The 15,763-nt window shown below is 35.8% G+C and overlaps 1 protein-coding gene across 2 annotated transcripts in view; it reads right to left on the bottom strand.

Annotated features, from left to right (window-relative positions):
- SIPA1L2 (signal induced proliferation associated 1 like 2) overlaps nt 1–15,763 on the bottom strand; it is a 125,877-nt gene that overhangs the window by 97,629 nt on the left and 12,485 nt on the right. For both annotated transcript variants that reach the window (XM_059841605.1, XM_059841604.1), the window contains exon 2: nt 2,063–2,135. The gene's annotated coding sequence lies outside the window, so the exon portion shown is untranslated. The remainder of the gene's footprint in view (nt 1–2,062; nt 2,136–15,763) is intronic.

The following is a 15,763-nucleotide window of genomic DNA, read 5'->3' on the forward strand; positions in this document are numbered from 1 at the left end:
TAAAACCACTATCAGTTTTGTACAACTAAAATAATTTCCCATTTATCTTCTTATGCCTGTATTTTTCATAAGAAAGAGTGAATAAATTTTTATGGTCTACAAAATTACATATTTCAAAGTCCGGATTATCAAACCTGCTAATCAGTACCACTGCTACCACAATTGCAAACTACATCAAAAGAATTTTTTTGGCATAAAGGTTTTGTCAGGATTACATGAAACAAAACCCAAAAAAAAAAAAAAAAAAAAAAAAAAAAAATTGATGTTTATTTATTTCAGGGGTGAGCAAACCACAAGCTTCTTCTCCTAGCTTAAACAGCAATATTCCTTGTTTTAAATACTTTTCAAATTATGAAAGAAAAGCAATGTACCTTATTAGACATCATTCTTTTTGCAGCATTATTATATTATACTTACTACTACTCTAAACCACAAACAGAGGGAAAAACATACAGATTATATTTTTCAGCTTCTTCCAGATTTCTTTAAACATCTACTATGCATTGGTCAACCTTACTGCCAAAAGATAAAGCAAATGTAAAACTAGAAGTGGTTAGCACACAATTCTAGACTAGAAATACTAGTGTTAAGTTCTCTTTTACTACATTAGCATTATTCAAATGAAGATATTATTGACAACACATGATGCAAAATATGCAACAATATTGTCCTCTAAGTCTGACTATTTCCAAAGCCAAACACATTGTCTATATGAAAAGTAGTAGGTAAGATTTTCAGAGATATGTTCTACTCTGGCATTAATCAAGCAGAGCTTCATCAGGCTCAGTAACACAGGAGTCTTGTGATATTAGTGTGCATTACGGAACTGATCATTTATTGAAAAAATGGAGTCTCAGATGAGAAGAGGGAAAAAAAACTATTAACCTGATGTGAGCAAAGGAAGCCACTTAAAGTCTGATAAACAACAACACAGACATTGAGCATCCACCTAGTTTAACTGCTGCAGCACACGGAGGGCTGAGGGGCTCAGGTGGCTGAACACGAAGTTCAATCTTTTCTCCTGCATCAAAGCATGTGGCAAACATGGCAAGGAAGATCAATTATTCAGACTCTCCTAAATCTATGATTCTTTGAATAGGTTGACAAAAAGCAATTATCTTACTTCATACAAATCTCTGAATGCATAATGAATTTAAAATAAAACTTTTTTAAATTCTTGTTTCATAATTTTTTTCCTCCTTGAAATAATATGTAGTTGGAAATGAAAATTAAAAGTTTTACTGGTGTCAGAAATATGATAGAAACAGAAAACTACTACATTGAATGTCTTCAGATGATAGATTGTGTTCAGCCAACATGAAGTATTTCTAAGCCTGAGCCCTATCCTAGAACTAAAACCAATCCAGTTGTGAGCTAGATCAAAGAGTTTGTAGAGATAGGAATTTGGCTTCTCTGATGCATTACAGGACACAATAATCCTTCTGTATGGTAAGAGCTGTAGAGTATTGATTGTACCCTACACTTCAATATTAATGAGAGGCAATCTGCCAAGTTACCAATTTAAAAAAAAAAGCTGAACTTTCTCTAGAGACAGGCTTTGTTCAGCCTGAAGACAGAGGACACCTTACAGCAGCCTTCCAGTAGGCAAAGGGGGTTACAAGAGTGCCAGAGAGGGACTTTATACAAGGGCATGCAGTGATAGGACAAGGGGGAATGGCTTCAAACTGAAAAAGGGTGGGTTTAGATTGGATATTAGAAGAAATCCTTTACCGTGAGGGTGGTGAAACACTGGAACAGGTCATCCTGAGAAGCTGTGAAAGACCAGGTTGAATGGAGCTAGTGGAAAGTGTCCTGCCTAAGACAGGGAGGTTGGAATGAGATGATCTTAAAGGTCCCTTCCAATCCAAAGCATTCTTTATTCACTTGTACACCCAGCCACATAAATTATTATCTTAGTGTTTTTTAGGGTGCTTTAGGTATCCCAAGGAAATACCATCTGTGAGATGTCAAACATCAAGAAAGCAGCACAGCTGCCTTTTTATTTAAAAGTACTACAAACATAGTAAAAACATATTTGCCATCAGCTAGAAATTTGGCTTACCTTTGGCTAGAAGGGTTCACAAAGTATGCCAACTTCAGTCACTCTTTTTCTAATATCAACAAAATGGAGGTACCTGCAAGTCAAATGAGAAAGATTTATTGGTTTTGGTTTTGGGTGAACATGTCCCCTTATGATATTAAGGGATAAGTTAAAAAAAACCCTTAAATAAACCCTAGTGTAAAATTAAAATCTGCTAATTTCTACATGCAAATAAAATATAAAGAGCAACTCACTGGCTTTAAGTTTCATATTTATATGTTGCAACAAAGAATTTAAAGGTGTTATCTGTGCAAGTTCCTGGCAATAACTGGAAAAAAACCGTTGCTAGGGCAAAGGGTCATAAGCCAGTAGGTGCTGAACCAACAGACTGTTTCATTACAGCTCTGCTTCAAATGTTATGATAAAGGGTCCACAGCTGTTCCTAGAACTGTATTGTGAAAAGCAAGTAGTCTAATAATATTTTCAATTACAAGCATGAGGAAAAGTCATGAAGTTCCATAAAATGTTTTGAGAGAAAAGAGTAGTGAGTTGATCCAGAAGGTTTAGAAACATGCTCTGAGATTCTGTGGGACAACTTACAGCCAAGAAATTATCTAACACTGCAAAATTTACATTTGACAATTTTATATTTGCTTCTGAACACAGGTAAATAAAAGCATATGTAAAATAAAAATATTTTAGTTAGGTCTGTCTGATTGATGTTAGAGAAAGAAATCACAAAACTATCAGCAAGGAGATGTGGCTATTTTATATCAGAGCTAACAAAGTTTCAAAAGGAGTTAGTTTTACCATGATCTCAGACAGTAAATTCTGGCTTGAAAATACACAATGTTATATTCATACTGAAAGAAAGGAAAAAGAACACACACACAGCAGGAACAGATGTTATTTCCTGTACTAAATCACCACCATAGGGACAAAAATCATTCTAATAGGTGTTTTACAGAATACTGCATACAATGGAAGAGAACACAAAGCCTCAAAATCCTACATCAGCTGCATATCTAGGTATTATAGACACCAGTGACATATACAAACAAAAGGCCTATACACAGATGAAATGCAGGACAGTTTACTGTTATCCTCAGTCTAGGTCGAGTCAAAATGAGGCAACCACTTAAGTCTACTTTCACCAGTATGCTCACACTAGCAGAAAAAAACCCCAACTCCTGGTGTAGTTACAACCTAAAACTTGAGCAAACACCTTGGCCAGTGCAGTTCTCATAGGAAAGCCAAAACAAGCCCTAAACTCTATGAGTAGTAGTGTTGACCAGCATCATCAGGTGTAACTAATTTGTTTGCCAACAGAGGACACAATTAAAAACCCCCAAGATATTAAACAGAAATTTCTCATTCCTAACCTAAAAATTACATCTGATGAAGACAAATATCTCAGATAAACCTCAGTCCAGTAAAAGCTGAAACTAAAGCCATAGTAAATACTGAAAGTCGAAAGTAAAGCATGAGAAGAAAGCAACTGCAAAAATGAAAAACAATTATTTCTTTTTAGAATGGCTATGGAATCTGGTCCATTTTCCAACAGAAACTGCTTCCAGTTTTCTTTAAATAAGGTTATGAGAATATTATAATTATTAGCATTGTCTTTCTCACTAAAAAAATGTAATCATACATTCAAATCACTAGAAAAGCAAGCTTCAAAACATCTGTCTCAAAGACAATTTTTAAATTGTCTGTTTATGGAAGGAGAAAGCGGAATCAATTGATCCTCAATTGGGAGTAAAGTAGGATTTAGAGGATTATGTTGCTCTTTTGAGAGGCAGCCAAATGGGAAAACACTAGGCCTTGCCCACATATCAATTTTTTTCTTTAATCCAAAGTTCTTATACAGAACACTGAATCATGAAAAGAATTTTAGTATTGAGAAGAAAAATGTTATATATTCCAAAAAATAACTTATTATTTCACCAGTATTCAAAGTTTTCTTTATAACATCTTGCCCCCACATTCATAAAGGTCTACAAATGGAGAAAACCTCAAAATTTCAAGTAATGTAGGTTCCTTTAAACTCACATAAAGTAACAAATTACAGATCAGAAATAATGATGCCTATTTTCTTTCATGTACTTCAAAACTTATTTGTAGTATTGGACATCATAAAGCTGCTGTGCAGTAGGGGATTGTCACAGATCTGTTTGTCCTGGACATCTCATCTTTTATTGCTCGTGGAGTTGCTTTATTCTCCAGGATGCAATAATGGATTTAATTTGTTGGTTTCTTAATCTTTATCTGAATATCCACTGGAATTGAAAACCAGTACCTTGTTTCTACAGGAATTGTCACCAAGGAAGTCAAGTTGGCCAAAGATAAGGCAAAGAAGAGTTCACATTGAAAGATATCAAAAATGCAGACAGAAATAATTCCTGCATAGGAAAGTCAATCCTTGTTAGTAGCCCTGTTTGGCAAAAAGTCAGACATTCATAACTGTGGCCTGCCATATACTGCATCTAATTTTCAGCTACAAAAAATATATTTCTCTGCATGAATATGTAGTATTATTTATGTTTCAGTCTTCTAATATTTTCTATTCCTATTTTGTTGTTGTTGTAGAAAAAGCAGAAAGACAGAATAATATCAGTACAAGCTCTCTCATTTTCCCTGGGCAAGTTTTCTATCTCTACCCAAAAGGTTTTGTCTATTTAGAAGAAATTGGTTCCAGAAATAATGGGCAAAGAGGCAGGATCCTCATCAAGAAAGCCTAGTTCCAAGCAGCTTCTTAGTGCTCCCAAACACTGTACAGATGGTCACTGCAGAGATAAGCTCCTCAGAATGTTCAGTATGTCCAGAATATCAACCTGACACGGTCAATCTACCCAGCAAGTCCAATGTACCCGGGACACACTCAATTTACATTGGAGGAGCTGCATTTTTGGTGGGCTATCCAAGGGAAAAATAAAAATAAATTCCATGAAGGACCACAAAGGCTAGCTAACATCTTGTCAAGTCACTTGTTCTCAACTGTGGGATATATCGACATTGGTGTCTTCAGCACTCCAAACTTTCAAGAAGAAACTTTTCACTTTCCTTTACACCTAGACCAAATCTCATACATGACTGCAGTAGCCCTTTTGGTAATAAGAGGCTTTGTTTGTTTAAGCCCCTGCCTTGAACAAAGAATTAGAAAACTACAGAGAGAAAGCAAATAAGCAGACTGACAATTCTGGCCCAGAAGAACAGAAATCCAAACACAGGCAGCAAAGGATTCTTTTTCTTCTGCTGGGACAAAGACAGGGCACATTCTCCTTTCACCAAGACATGCCAGAAGATACACCACTCTCAGCTGCCTTTTACAAACACAAATGCACATACTGCAGCCTAATTTGCCAACCTAGGCTGAAATACCCAGAAGTCAGGATTTCTGTGTGAGGAACTGGACCCATCACACAAGAAAAAAAAAACATCATTTCTTTAACAGTTAATACTGCTATTAAAGCTTTTTGTATTTAACTATCCCTTTTGAAAAAACGGAGTTCAGTATCTATTAAGCAAAGAAGATTTTTTACTTTCTTCTTTCCCATACTTATAACTGCCTTTTCATGATATTCAAGTACTAAGAATCTTGAACTTAATATATGGAGCAAAAGAAATGACAAAAACTGCTACAATAAATTTCCATTTTCAAGTATGACTTAAGTACAAGAACTGCAGATAATAGTGATACAATCAATGACAAGATTTTTCTCTACCTGCTCAATTTTATTGGCAAAGCTATTTTAAGTCCTATCATCTTATACACCCAAGGTTTCAAGAAAGCTATATTATTCTATAATACTTAGGCAGAGTTTAGAGTTAAATACCTCATCCAAAATTCTTACTGGTGATAAAGACTCTTGCTGGTGCTACAGAGGGTAAATGAAAATCAAATAGCTATTCACAGAAATTAATTTTAACACAGGCCAGGCAATCTTTTATAAGATTTACAGGTTCACACCATAATTTAGTGAATATATTTCATATGTGAAGCAGAACTTTGAAAATATATACACTCTAGAAGTACACTGGAAACCATAACTTCCATTAAAAATCCAATTGTGACACTTCTCCAGCAAAGACAATTGTATTTCAAAGAGACAGACAAAAAACAGATGTGCAAAAGTAACTTGAACATCTGTCTAAAAGTACAAGTATCAAAACTGTTTGTTTATAAATAAAAGTCATGCTACATAAGCTCTGAGTGTAGTCTCTCTCTGATCTAGTTCTTACAATGATCACAGGTTACACAAAGGATTTGGGATCAAACCACTCCATGTCCTACCTCTTGCTTTGACTTTGGCAACTAATGGGGGCATCTAGACTTTAAAGGGGCAAGACTGAAGTGACTGCATTTATTTTGCTATGTATTTCCTCTCCAAGTACTAAACTCAATTTAACTATATATAAATTTCCATATTCCAAACACAATAGACTGATCTCTGTAAAGGCCTTTTCCTTCCTTTCATACAGAAAATATCCTGTAAAAAGCTTATTTCCCACTCTCTAAGTGACTCCTGTTGTTTACAGGAAGGAAAGGGAACAGAAATCTTGCCATAAAACAGTGAGAGCTAAAAAGTTCTGTTTCACTTCCTACTGTGCAGGTGTTTCATATATTTTAATTCTTCATTTCAGGGAGAAAACATGCTGCTTCTTTTTGAAATACAGACTGAGAAACAGAAAACAATAAGGTTAAGGAAGTAGCAGCATGCTTTACTGTGAAACAAAGCAAAGACATACAATAACCATTGCCATAAAACTTGTGAAATCCCTGGCTTTGGACACAGCAATTATTTTACACATTGACTTGTAAACTGGGTTTTCCTTCTAAATCCATAAGTTCTTCCTTAATTTTTTGCTGTCCAGATAAATGTGTAGAGATCAATGTTCCAGATACCTTTGATCAAAAAAAAAAAAAAAAAACCCAAACTCCAAAATAACACAAAAAACAACAATACCAAACTCCTCCCTTATCTGACAAGGTAGATGTTAATACCAAAGCTGCCCACAATGCCACAATGTCCATTTAACACCCAGAATGGAAATCCCTGGTAACAGATGCTTCTTGAACTCTATTCTATATTCTCTACTCTATATTCTAAACTAAAGGGACAAGGACAATGAAAAATAACTTGGGTTCGTTCAAGATGCATGGCATCTCTGTTTGTACACTTGTTTTGCAGTTTAAGAAATACAACATCCACCATGGTAAGAACTACATTCATCTAAGAGCTGCAATACTCTATTGCCCACCGGTGTGTGGAAAACTCAGATTCTAAAAGAAGTCAAGCATGTGAAGGCACTAATCATCTTACAGGCCACACATATCACCCAGTTCAAAAGGAAATTGAGAACTTTATTACATAATATCACAGCACACCTATCACAGATTCTGTCACAATACAAAATTATATAAAATATAAAAATACTATCACAAGGTTATATTTGCCTCTCTGAGGAAGGGATACCTTATTTGATCCAGGCCGGCTGAACCTCACCTGCTATAGGTCAGATTACAGATATTTCCCTATCACAGTAAATGCCGCTCCTATTTCTACACACCAGTCCCTGTACAGCAGCAAAGGAGGGATGCCTTCCCAGTGGATGGACTTCCAAACTGTTCTAGCTGAGCTGCACAGAGAATAACATTAATTTATCAGGGAGCACACTGCCCAAACACCCATTTCCTATCTTAAAGCAACAGTAAACCAGCTGGAAGGATTGGAGGGCCCAAGACAGTCTGAGGGTCATCAGATAAATCACCACTGTTTCAATCAAAGCACTTATAGAGAAACGTGCAATTACTTGGAGTTTGTTAAAAGCAGCTTTCCATACTTTGTGATCAGTTACCTGGGAAAACAAATTACATCACCGCACTGTGTATACTTAAAGAAAGATTTGCTAATTAAGCACAATTAATTACACAGCAGCACTAATTTGAAAAGCAGTCTCCATTCATCTTTTGTCTGCTTAAGTCTCAGACTGACTGCTGAGAATAATTATTTATAGAACCTGCAATTTTGGATGATCCTTTCTTTGAGAAAGATAACAAAGAGCACTGGCTAAGAAACACGTAATGTGAACAGCAAATGTCACAACTGACACACTCTCTAATATAAGTAGCAGCATAAATAGATCTATCCTCAGGCCATTGGAATTTTCTTATATACACTCAAATGCAACTATAGCTTCATCCTGAATATGACAAAAAATCAACTAACCCTGCTCTGACCTGAAAGAGCTCTAACACATTTAGAATATAACCCCAGGTAAAGAACACTCCTTATTATGAAAACAGAAAAGGTAATCTTGAGATAGGTTTACCTTCTGAACTGCCTTTTTAACTGGGAAAGCATCTGTGCATTACATCAAAGTTATTTTGTCAGAAATGAACAGAACACACCACAATGCCCATCATTTCCACAGATCTCTTTTTACTTGCAATAAATTCGCAATTAATACAGAATGCAAGTATCTTTAATAAAAGGTGACAAACATAGAGCTTGATCTTTATAATTTGTATTTTCAGCATGACACTACACACACTGCTATCCACATACATAATGTGAACATCATTCCCACCTTTATTTTTCTCCTATGAAACAATGTTCAGCTCCAGGCATCCTTTTCTCCCTTTGCAATACCTCATTTTGACAGCACAGGAAAAGCATGTAATAAGCAAGATCACAAAGAGAGCATGAAACAATATCCATTCTGGCACTACCAAATATCAGGTTTGGACCACTAATTATAAAAAATAGAGATTAAATAGTATAGCTATTTTCAGGAATAGCTCAACATCTAGCCCTAATAGTCTTTTGTTCCTTGTTTGGTTGGGGTTTTTTTAGGTTTTTTGTTTTGTTTTAGGTTTTTTTTGTTTGATTTGTTTTATTTTGAACTTTGTATTATGCCAAACTTAATCACAGAAGAGATAAAGGGAGTAGTCTGGTTGGTATAACCACAGCAAAGCTGAGTACCACATCTCACAATGAAAGAGACAGGGGCTCTTAACTTTCCCTGCAATTTCAGAGTAAAGCAGTAAGACACGTGCAGTGCTTTTGATACCTCCAGAACACAAAAAAAAAAAACAAATATCAGGAACATAAGTATGCTGAAAATATTAACAATAAAGAAGAATTATCAGCCTGGAACTTAAATTACTAAACAAGGCAGAAATTATTGACTTCATCCACAGAAAAGCAGATTAAAAAAAATAAATCAGCTGTATGATGAGGTAGCACCTGACTATTTCAATTAAAGATACATGGAACATGACAACTAACTTACAGCAACAGCTTAAAAGCAAGAAAGATACAAAAATTACTCACAAGTCATAAAATGGGTGTGAAAAACCCCATAACTATATCACAGTGTTGTGAATGCTATTCATGGAAATAGCATGAATACCTTTCCACATTGCTTCCATAGGTCTGCTTAATACTTTATTTATCATTAACATTTGTCTGAGGTGGAAAAAATACTTTTTTGTCATTTTTGAGTAAAAAGCAAGATATTAAGTACTATGCAAAAAACAAAAACATTTTTTTATCAGCTCCATTTTCATCAAGCATGAAAAGCAAGAGGATTTTCAAATATAATCAGCAGAGAGGAATTTTCTTATTATTTCTTTCTCTCAAAAACAAGAGTGGAGTTTTGTGTATGTCATTTGTAAATGTCTTAATGCTTGTAGGATATGCTTTTTGACAGTGTCACTTGCTTTTTCAAACACACACATGAGCCACAGTCATTTTGGAATGAGGTAATAAAAGGGCTAAAGGATGAACAAAAACCTAATCATCTTAAGTTTTGGAGTGACTGAGAGGCACTTCTGGAAGTCATGCACTCCAATCTTCTGCTCAGAGCAGGACTCTCATCAGCACTGGAAATGGTGAGGCCTGGCTAGGTCTTGCTGAGTCTTCAAGATCTCCAGGGATGGAAAATCCAGCCACATTCCTAGGCAGTCTGTTTTGGGCCTGTATTGGCCTCCTGGCAGCATTCTTCCTCACGTCTGACCCGAACACACCATACCTGAGTTTGGGGCCAATCTGGTGACAGAGGAAAAAATCCACCTCTATCCTTTTGTGGAACTACTCTCAAGCAGCTAGGGGATACCCTTAGGTCACTCAGTAGCTGCTGCTTTGTCAGAGTGGGCCAGCCTAGCTCTGCCAGCTTCTGCTGCCATCTCGTCTGCTCCAAGCAAGGGCCTGCTACCCTTCTTGGTGCTCTCCAAGTTTCTCAACATCCCTCGTGAAATGCAGGGACCAAAATTAGATATTTAGCATAAATCAAGATTTTTAACATTTCATCCAGCTCTCCTACTGAAATATCCAGTAATGTAAACAAAGTAGTTTGCTGAATTTGGAAATTAATTCTTCATTCAATTATAACCTCATAGTGTATTCCTTACACACTGAACTCACGCATTTGATTGAAAATCCTATTCAAAATTCTGGAGTCCTCTTCCAACCTTAACTCTGAAACAGCACTGAAAAGATTGACAATGCCCAGAACTGCATTTGAATGTCTCCTATTTCCCTCAGAATATCAGAGGCAAAAATAGCATAATTGGTCATCAAATTCATTCCAAGAATATGAGTCTTACAGTTTACTACCATTGCTTTTTATAGTCAACACTCATTACATGGTGTTTATGGCCAGATTAAACACAAACAACACAAAATGAAGAGGAATATACAAGGCAAATACATGGCAAAAGAGAAAGAATTAACAGAGATCCTTTCAAGCTGTACCAAGACCTGAGCTGGTATGTACACTATAACAGGCTGTAATAAGAACATTACCCCTCTTAGGTTAAGAGGGGCTAATTTGGAACCAGCCCAAAACTTTCAGCATCCCAAATAACTTTCATCTATATCCATAGATGAGCAGAATTCGGTGACAGAACAGAATTTGGTGACAGATTTTTGGATACATGTTTATTCTAATTCCTCAGAAGTCAAAGAAAGTTTGCCATAGACTAAAATAATTTCACCCATTAAGTGAACTGGAAAGCACACCTTTTTTAAGGTTGGAACACCAGATATTTCAGGATATGGTAGCTGCCTCACATTAAAAAATTTGAAGCTCTTTAAAGTGTGAATTTTATGTAACAACTTTGATTTGAATAAACATTTTTGGGAAGTTGGAATGGGACCACAGATCTTTACATGCTCAAAAAAATTAAAAATTAATTCTTCTTTGATTACTTTTGACTAAGGAAACATTTTCACTACATTTTGGATTCCCATTGCAACTAGAGCCCAATATACTTGCACTACAGCCCAGGTAGGGTATACTCAGTTCACATGACCAAAAAAAGAAAAAAAAATTTGTTCACCACCCTTTCACTCAAAGTTCCTGAACTATTACTAAATAAATAATTGATATAACCTGTTGAGGGACAGGGGAAGCTGTTGGTTTTGGTTGGGGTTTTTTGTTTTGTTGTGTTTCTTTTCCTCTCCATCCCCATCTCCCAGACATTGGTGCAGAGAAGTCTCCTTGAAAAAGCATTTCAAATGTGGGCAATTGCAATTACCACCTCTGCTGCTGTTTCCCAGAACTTTTTTCTTTACTGAGTGGTAAAATCAAAGCTAAGTTAAAACTTTAGCTTAGTCTCTGGTCAAGATTACCTCATTTTGATTCCTTTTCCATTTATGTTTGACAGATACTTTTTTCTTCTACTACAAAAAAAAAAAAAAAAAACACCAGAGAATTTTGATTGTACAAATTTTCCAGTTTAAATTTGTAAGGTCATTGTTCTTGCAGATGAGACTTCAGTAACTTATTTCAAATATGGCACAGTTTGTACAGTTCTGAACAAAAAACACAGTTTGTATTTCAGACATGCCTAAATATGCCAGCCTGCCAATCAAACCAGAAGCCTCCCAAAGGCATTATTGCACAAGAAGAGAGATGAGGAGAGGCACGAATAATAGCATGCCTCCTGTAAAAAAACTGCTAAGAACCAGGTTTGTTTGCTGTACCAGAAATATGTGAAAGCAGTGTTTTTCAGGTTTTTTTTTAGATTTTACTGCCTGGGGAAAAAAAAAACCCCACAACATATCTAAATTATTGAATAATTAGCAGGGATAACATTTTCACTTCTCCATGTGCTATGTACAGTAGTTTTTTCTCCTTCAGTAGGATAGACCCTGGGTTTGTGTACTTAAAATGGCCATCTGCTTCTGAACTTAGACAAATGCACTTAACTGTGGAGTAGTTACAGATACTCAGTATTTGAGAAACAGGAATAATAGCCACCTATGACAGCAGTGAACAAAAAAAAGAGTTGGCCAGAAGACAACTCCCCTCCCCATATTTCTACACACAATTACATGGTTTAGATACCAGTACACATCAAAAACAGTGTTAAAAAAGGCATTTACACTCTTAAACTTAAAATCCACCCGTTAAAATTCAACAGATTTCAGCACAATTCACATACAAACTAATCTATGTCTAAATAAACTAACAGTAAGCAGATTTTGGGCACATTTATTTAAGAAAATCAAAATAAAATATAAAACTAGGAGCCTGATTCAGATAATATCAATATGTTGAAATATTTTTTCTGTAAAAGAAAATTAATTACCACATTTATAGAAAGAGAACAACACATTCTCTCAACATGTGTTTTTTAAGCCACAAATTTTAATTTTTTTCTCCCAAACATTACTTACAGGAATTTTGCCACCTGGTAAAGGTTGAGCAGAGCTTTGGCACCAGGCCATGCCACATCTGCCTGAAAACCAAGTCTCCCTCATTCACCCAGCACATTGGTCTGCCATGCTGTTGTGGGCACAGGGGCTTTTGGTCCTGTTAGAAAGTTCAGTAAATCAGAGGAATTTAACCTAACTTGAAACAAACTTTCAAGGCTGTTGAAGTTCTAGAAACATGTCCTTTATCTCAGCCATTGAATCAAAACTAAACAAAGACAAAGCTTTTTATTATGAAGTTTCAATTGCTCCTAGGAAGAAGACTGAAGTAAAATATTGATTTACAAATATTTCAAAACTGTGTTTGCCACCACACAGTTTTATCTCAATACAAATTATATATTTCTATAAAAAATTATACCCATTAAGGTTGTATGATTTATTTCGTGCTGAAAACGGCAATAAAATGAAAGAGTAATAAAAATCTGCAGCCAAACAGTGTAACATTTCTACCAGGAATAGGCATTTTGCAATAAAAAAAAAAATATACAGTAATTTCTAAATCATAAACATCACAGACCAAGGATCAACTGTCTCCTTCTGCTGACTTATAAACCCAAGATCAACAACGAAAGTCTCACTGGTGCCATGTTTCAGACCTGAGAGCTTTGCTTCTTTTGCCCACTTGGAACAGACAATGAAAGAGCCACTCACAGTTATGCCTTATTTCTCTTTCTACATTTCAGATGTGTGCACAGGCACCCAAACATACACACCCAAGCCACTCACCCCTCTCCCATGCGGCAACAATTTCCCTACCCCCAGCCTAAGATCATTACTGTTGTTTTATTTCTTTCCATGCTCAAGACAACTGTTCAATTGCTGTATACACACTTTGCCTCTATCACAAATATCCTAAATATCAGCCAGCATGTCTTCCCCCTTCCCACTCAGGGATAGTATGTCTTGTTTCAATCATGATTATCACCTGTAAGATTTTTAAGCAGCTCACGCTTCTGAGAAAAATCAGGTACACAACTGCTTTCTGCAGAAAACCAAAGTCTTTTCAAGTTAACCTACATTTAAGAAGTATAGGCAAAAAGAAACAAAGAAACAAAAGGAGCATAAAATACCATCTAATATACTTTGGATATGAAGAGAGCAGAATAATTTTGCTTGACAATTTTTTTATCCCCTGCCACATGAGAAAAATAGTATCTAGAGTTAATGATTGAAACAAACATACTTTGAAAACTGATGATGAACTTAGAAAACACAGAAAGGTCAGAATTCTAGACCTTGGCACTCTGATGGGACAAATGGTCAATAATCTTGCAGGCCTCAGACTCTGCTTTAGATAAAAATCAGACTAAGACAGTGAGAGTAAGTCCAGGCACAGGCTTTGTCCCCTTTGTACTGAAAGTGACAGCTGAAAAGAATCTGTATCAGCCAAGCAGGGCAGTGACAGTTCTGTACAAAGAGAGACTCACTTTGCAAGTTTTTCATTTTTTTCTCGTATATCCCTCTATCACAAAAGACAGTGTTAAGTTTCAGACACATTTTTTTTGTTCTGTGAAGGCTGTAAGGTTCAGCCATTCAGAGTAGTTACTCACTTGTGGATTACAAGACAAACATACCATCACTGTGTTACAAACTGCTCACAATATAATAATGGAAAATTATTCTTGGAAAAAATATAGGGAAATGAGATACAAAGCAAGCTTGTGGTGTGCTTAGTATAAATCCCAATTTCTCAAATATTCTACTCAAAATATCAATGATCATAAACAGAGCTGCAGTCAGATCTGTAATTATCACAGAGGAGTCAGGAAAGAACTAAATGGCATTCTTTTTATACAAGGAAAAAAAACCCCAAACCCACCACCTAAATTCATCTAATCTAGTGCTTAATGTAAAACAATGAAGCTTGAAGTAATTTATTTTCTTTCAGATAAACAATTATTTTAATCTAAAAAAAATTGAGAGCATTTTGTATAAATTATTACTAACATTTTCATATTTCCCATATGTTTTCATTCACTTGGTCTTCTCACCCTCCCTCAAGAGCACCTTGAAAGCAAAAATATCCACTCATTCTGCAGCCCATCAGTTTGTGGAAAGAAACTATTGCTAATATATTAACTTCCCAGAAAACATTGCCATACACCTTATTGCCTCAAACATTAATGTTATCAACTCTTCTAATAAGATAATGGCATCTTTATTAACTTAGTTTCTCTATGTACTTGTAGAGTGGAAGTTCTACAAATCGTTCATCTTTGATATGACAAAGATAATATTAAAACATACCAGTGGCCATGGTGGTCACATAAAAGAGAAGAAAAAAGAAAAGTGAAGCTATTTCTGCCAAGGATATCAGAGTTATCATTAAATTTATGAACAACTTCCAGAGTATATATACTAACTGTGTGTTTCAGACAAGATGTTAAAATAAGAAAAAAACCCTGATTCTACATGAGAAAAAAATCTTTCTGTCAAAGTATTCAAAATGTTGATGACAGAAGCTCAAGAGGCTTTCATTGCCACCATACCCAAACATCACATAGTTGATTCATTTTATTACTTCATCTGTTTGATAAAAGGTGCTAGTCCTATAGGTACTAAAGAAGGGGAAAAAATAAAAGGACAAGATTTGTATCCTGAAAAGCATTTAGGCATTTGAAGTCCATTAAACAAACAACCCCTCTCCAGCCCCCTCCACCACCAGCACCTTTGTGAACCATATATAGACTGTGTAGTCCTCGGAACCTCCTGCAGAGTTTTTATTTCCTCTAACTGCTGAGGTAGAAAATTGTTTAAAGTCCAAGTTGTTTGAAAGGACAGAGCACTCCTATGTCTAAAAAACACTCTCCATCTACTCCTCTATGCCAAGCTTCATTATTTTAAAATGCACAGCTGGAAAGGGAATTTCACCAATTTGCCAGTGGTCAAGGAGCAACCTGTGGTGTTGGACTACTCAGGGGCTGAGAGCACATCCTCTTGGCAGCAATAAATGGGAAACCTTATGGGCAGGATGTAAATCTGAGCACACACTTCC

The sequence above is a fragment of the Haemorhous mexicanus genome, chromosome 3 (genome assembly GCF_027477595.1).
Source record: "Haemorhous mexicanus isolate bHaeMex1 chromosome 3, bHaeMex1.pri, whole genome shotgun sequence".
Taxonomy (NCBI): Eukaryota; Metazoa; Chordata; class Aves; order Passeriformes; family Fringillidae; genus Haemorhous; species Haemorhous mexicanus.